Here is a 6,553-nt window from a genome sequence, read left to right as displayed (position 1 = left end):
AATTTTAGAACCAATTAATCAATATCCATTCGGAGTTTTACACCTCCATCAAGTACACACATTCCTAACTAAGGATTTAGTTATTCATAATAGAAGAAATAGAGACAATACTCATGTAGGAAATCTCCATTTCAAGCTAATTTGATCAACATAATCTGAAATTCAATCTTGGAGTGATACTGTCACGCCCCGAGCCTACACCCTGGAGTGGCCGACACTCGAGAACTATTGATGGTCTCAAGCGAACCCTTGACCTGACTTAACTCTTAGCGGAAGACTTACTCATATTAAAAACACTTTTAAAAAAAAAACTATAACTCAAATATCTCAAAAGAAAAACTCAGAAATGTTTAAAGAAACATTCAACTGGCCAAAAGAGGCAATTCAAGTCTCAACATGAACAACTGAAAATGAAAGACTCATGAACTAGTGTCTATCTATATATCTATCTATATATCTATGAAGCCGCTAATCCTATGAGGTATGTCAGGACAAGACACCCAATCATCCAAACAACTAAAATAACTAGATATAAAAAAGGGATCCTTCGGAAGCAAGGAGGCTCACCAATACTCTGGAACTCAAATGGAACAACGAAGCGTTGGATGCTGATTGTGGTATCTCCATCATAAAAGATGCAGGAAAAATAGCTTCAAGACATGGAATGTACGAGCATGTGAGGCGAAATCTAAAACATGACATAAGCTTGAACTGAAACTGAAGAAACACTTACCTCATCTCAACTCATTTCAGTATAAAGCAATAGAAATAATGCAGTATACAGAAAAGCTTTAAAACAATAGATAACAACTCAATGTATTAGAAAATACAATATAAAATCTGTTTGTATGCAAAAATACAAAATAACTTTGTTTGGGAGATTCTCTAACTGACAATCATCACTATGAGCAATGTAATGATACAACGTCTAGCCCACGCTACCAGAACTATTTTATACTTTGTCGGGGTATAGAACTCCTTAACTAAGTGGATCCACTAGTGTATGCTAAAATATAATAAATGAATTATCTAAAAAGTATGACCATTTCTACCGACGTTGGCTACATGGTTTATGGGACTGTGAGTTGTTATAACTCTACCCCATATCGGTGCTCAATACTACTCTCAAAATATAACTTAGCTCATTATGTTTTAAAGAAAACATTTCCTCTTCCTCAACTTTGAGATTATTACTTAAAAGGTTTCTCTAAAAAGAGATAATACTAAAACACTATTCATGAAATTTTTGGAAATCGATATTTCCTCTCATCTTAAATGTAAAAAACATTTACCTTGGGAATACTTAGTTCCCATATATCATTTAAAAAAAAATTGTAACACCCCGTATCCTAAACAGACCCGATTGTAGATTTTAGAAGCTACAGGTGCCACCGACGGGCACAACCTACGGACCGTAGGGTGACCCATAGATCGTGTTATGGTCCGTGGATGGTCACTGCAACCCTTCCCGAGAAGCAGCCAAAAAATCCAGCTAAGGGTCCTCCCACGCCGGGACCTACGAACCGTAGGTCAAGCCACGGACCGTGGTCAACCCCCAGCTTTCAGCTCCCAGTCGTCGACTATGGTCCATCGGTCTCGTCCATCGGTGACCCCGACATCTTTTAAGTCAGGGGTCTTTTGGTCTTTTCCTTATGTGTTGGACCCGTAAATTACATCGTTTAAACCCCAAAACTACGTAGTTTTGATCAGTTTTAGCCTAGAAACATAACTAGAACTTACCTAAGTCAGATCATTCATCAAAACTTAGAAAAATTAGAGCGTAAGATGAGAAAGAGGTAAAGAACCCTAGTTCAAGAAAGCAGCAAGGCTCCATCAGTTTCAGCATCGAAATTGAAAGATTTCTCCGTGGAATTTGTCACCAGGTATGTGGGATTTCACTAGTGGGTTCCTTTCACCCATTAGGTCCCTAGATTTAAGTCAGAATCTTGATTCCCTTAGTGTTATCTAGACCTAGGGTTTCTTGAATGTTAGAATTGTTGGGTTTTTAGCTGTTAGAATGATCCAATTCATATTATCATGTTGTAGTATTGTTTTTCCCAGATTCATGCATAAACTCAGAACCCTAGCTATGTAGTTCTTTTAGTTCAAGAATTACATATGCTAAGTCAGTTAATTCAGGTATACATAAACATGCCTCAGTTTTTTAATGCATTATTATCAACATATTAATGTTGCATTCTCAGTTTGCATGTCAATTTTGAGCTATCCATTATTACAACATTTCAGTCATAAAGTGTTAATTACTTAATCATATGGGAAGCTTAATACCGAGTGGACTAGGGTTAGTCACCCTCAAGTCCCAGAACTACGTGCCTCATAGGTTGTAAGTCTCCTCTATGGGCATCATTTTAGTGATCACGCCAGCATGCCTCTATAACTTTGGCAGGGTATATTGGGTCCTCTCGATTGGGCGTATACATTAGACTCCACCTTTAGCTCATGTGGTTTTATGTTGGTTATTAGTAGCTCCCTTACAATTCAATCAGATTCCATTGCATTGACCATGTTATCAGTATAGTTCAATATTCAATCTCAGGATGTTATAAACTTGGTCATTGCATTCAATTTAGTCATGTTCAGTACTTTCAGTATCTTTATCATGTTCAGATCATATTATTGCTTTATTGCTTGTTCTTATTTTATTATTCAGTTGTATTCTATCATACATGCTCAGTACCTTCCAAGTACAGACGCATACTCTGCGCTACATCTTCTCGTGATGTAAGTTCAGGTCCTCAACAGTCAGATCACGCATAGATCGGTTCTTGATCTTCAGTTCAGGAGCATCAGTTGTGAGTCCTCATTCTTCGAGGACTAGTGACATGACTATCTTTATCGTTTTTAGCTTTAGTTTCAGTTTTGCTAGATCTAGCTGGGGCATGTCCCAACATTTCTAGTCAGTAGAGGCTTTATTTCAGACATAGTTAGTTTTAGCTTTAGTCTTAGAGTTTGACTTTTATTTTGTATTCAAACTCACAGCTATCTTTATTCAGATTTAGTATATGGGTATTCCCCATCGTTTTAGTTTTATCATGATTTAGCTTCCATATAGTTATTATGTTTTCAGTTTATCTTTAGTATGCTTCTGATTATGCTAGCAGGGTTAGCTTGGGGTCACTCGTGATCCTAGGTCCCGTGATGCGTCCACGGGGTTGCCTCGGGGCGTGACAAACTTGGTATCAGAGCACTAGGTTTAAGAGTCCTAGGATGTCTGAAAAACCGTACTAAGTAGAGCCCTTTTCATAGGTGTGAAGTGCACCACATCTAATGAGAGGGAGGCTACGAAGTGTTTTAGGAAAACTTCACTTTTCTTGTTGCTCTTATCGTGCGTAAGGTGTGATCTAATTCCTCATTCTAACTCGTCATTTTGCATTTCAGATCATGCCTCCTCGTAGAGCTTATGGAAGGGGTGCGAATGTATGCAATGCTAACGCAGCTTCTCCAGTCCCAGATTAGGAAGTTTCAAATGCTGAATTTCGGAACGCTATCCAGTTGTTGGCTCAGAGTGTGACCAACCAGAACAATCAGTAGGTTCCAGTTTCGACGTCTGCTAATGTTGGGTCAGCTACAACTAGAGTTCATGATTTTGTTAGGATAAATCTACCTGAGTTCTTAGGATCGTAGACTAGTGAGGATCCTCAAAACTTCAATGATGAGGTTAAGAAGATCTTTGGAGTTATGCAGGTAACTAGTAATGATCGGGTTGAGTTGACATCTTACCAACTTAAGGATGTAACTCATATATGGTACACTCAGTGGAAAGAGAACAGTGGTACCGATGTCACTCCTATCACTTGGGAATGCTTCAGTGAGACCTTTTTGGACAGGTTTTTCCCAAAAGAGTTAAAGGAGGCAAGAGCTCAAGAGTTTATGAATTTGAGGCAGGGTTTTATGACGGTCCAAAAGTATGGACTCAGTTCACCCAACTCTCCAGGTATGCTCCTCACATGGTGATTCAAGGGCTCAAATGAACAAGTTCATGTATGGGGTATCAGATCTAGTGAAAATAGAGTGTAGAAATGCCATGTTACTTGAAGATATGAACATATCTAGGCTCATGACTAATGCTCAATAGGTTGAGGGTGATAAGCTTAGGGAACAGGCCAAGGAGAATAAGAAGTCTAGGACAGGCAACTATGACTATTCTCAACAGAAATTGGGTGGTGGAAATCACTCGCAGTTTTAGCAGAAGTTTTCAACTCCAGCACCTTCATCAGCTAGTGTTCCATCCTACAAGTTCCGTAATGATCAGAAGGGTAGGGCATCAAGCTCTAAATCTCAAGGTAGTATTTCAGGCACCAAAACCTACCCAACTTGCCCAAAGTGTGGTAAGAACCATCCGGGCGAGTGTCTTGCAGGAAGGGAAGAATGCTTTGGGTGTGGTCAGTCTGGTCACATGTTGAAAGATTGTCCTTCTAAACAGGGTCAAAGAGGCAATAATAGTAGAGCTCAAACCACAACTTCAGCAGCACCAGCAGGTCACCCAACTCAGCAGGGCAACTCATCTAGTAAAGGTGGCGATCGGTGCCAAAACAGGTTGTATGCTCTTCAGGCTCGCTAGGATCAGGAAGACTCTCCAAATGTAGTCACTGGTACGTTACGAGTCTTTGACTTAGATGTTTATGCAATTTTAGATCCAGGGGAAACTCTTTCCTTTGTAACTCCTTATATAGCAGTCAAATTCGATATTAGTCCAGAAACTCTCTAAGAACCCTTCTCAGTCTCTACTCCAGTCGGTGACCTAGTTATAGCTAGACGGGTATACATAAATTGCCGTGTCACAGTCTCTCAGAAAGTCACCTCAGCAGATCTTGTAGAGTTAGAAATGGTAGACTTCAATGTCATTCTAGGCATGGATTGGTTACATTCCTGTTATGCCTTAGTCGATTGTAGAGCTAGGATCGTTCGCTTTCAGTTTCCAAATGAACAAATCTTAGAATGGAAGGGTAGTAGCTTAGCACCTATGGGTCGATTCATTTCTTACCTTTAGGCCAGAAAAAATGATCTCTAAGGGTTATCTCTATCATCTAGTTCGGGTTAAGGATTCAAGCTCTGAAACCCCAACTCTTGAGTCAGCTCCGGTAGTCAATGAGTTCCTAGAAGTGTTTCCAAAAGATTTTCCCGGCGTTCCTCCCGAAAGGGAAATCAAATTCAGAATTGATCTCCTTCTAGATACCCAGCCTATTTCTATTCCTCCTTATAGAATGGCTCCAACTAATCTTAAGGAATTGAAAGAACAGTTGAAAGACCTTCTAGATAAGGGCTTCATCAGACCCAGCATAATAAGTATCCTATCCCTAAGATTGTTGACTTGTTTGATCAACTTCAGGGTGCTAGTCATTTCTCAAAGATAGACCTTTGATCGGGTTATCATCATCTCAAAGTCAAAGATAGTGACATTCTAAAGATAGCCTTCAGAACTCGGTATGGTCATTATGAATTTGTAGTTATGTCATTTAGACTAACCAATGCTCCTGCAACTTTCATGGATTTAATGAACAGGGTGTTCAAGAAGTACTTGGACTTTTTCGTTATCGTCTTTATTGATGATTTCCTCATTTGCTCTAGGAATGAGGAAGAGCATGCGAATCATTTGAGGGTTGTTCTGCAAACTCTCAAAGATTGCCAGTTATTTGTTAAGTTTAGCAAATGTGAGTATTGGTTGGAATCCATTGCTTTCCTTGGTCACGTTGTGTCTAGCGAAGGGATCCGAGTAAATTCTCAGAAAATAAAAGCAGTGAAACAATGGCCCAGACCTACCTCTCCTACAGATATCAGAAGTTTCTTAGGTTTGGCGGGTTATTACAGAAGGTTCGTGGAAGGATTTTCATCCATAGACTCTCCAATGACTAAGTTGACTTAGAAAAAGGTTAAGTTCCAGTGGTTAGATGATTGTGAGAAAAGCTTTGCAGAATTGAAAACTAGGTTGACTACAAATCCTGTTTTAACTCCACCAGAGGGTTAAGATGGTTATGTTATATGTTGTGATACATCCAGAGTCGGCATAGGTTGTGTGTTGATGTAGCGAGGTAATGTTATAGCTTATACTTCTAGACAACTTCAGGTGCATGAGAAGAACTATCCAACTCATGACCTTGAGTTTGCAGTAGTGGCGTTTGGACTTATGATTCAGAGACATTACTTATAGATGTGTTCACAAACCATAAGATCTTTGAGTATGTGTTCACCCAGAAAGAGTTGAATCTTCACCCGAAGAGATGGCTTAAGTTCCTCAAGGATTATGATATGAGTATGCATTCCCATCCTGGTAAGGCTAATGTAGTAGCAGATTCTCTTAGCAGATTATCTATGGGTAGTGTAGCAAATGTTGAGGAAGAAAGAAAGGAACTAGCGAAAGAGGTTCACAGACTTGCTCTCTTAGGGGTTCGTCTTATGATCATATCAGATGGTGGTGTAACTTTTTAGAATGGGTCAGAATCTTCTCTGGTTGTAGAGGTTATGGAAAAGCAAGAAAGTGATCCAATATTGCTTTAATTTAAGGGTGCAGTCCATCAACAGAGAGTTGAGGTTT

This window comes from Solanum stenotomum, chromosome 1 (genome assembly GCF_019186545.1).
Source record: "Solanum stenotomum isolate F172 chromosome 1, ASM1918654v1, whole genome shotgun sequence".
Taxonomy (NCBI): domain Eukaryota; kingdom Viridiplantae; phylum Streptophyta; class Magnoliopsida; order Solanales; family Solanaceae; genus Solanum; species Solanum stenotomum.
Note: the sequence above shows the minus strand (reverse complement) of the source record.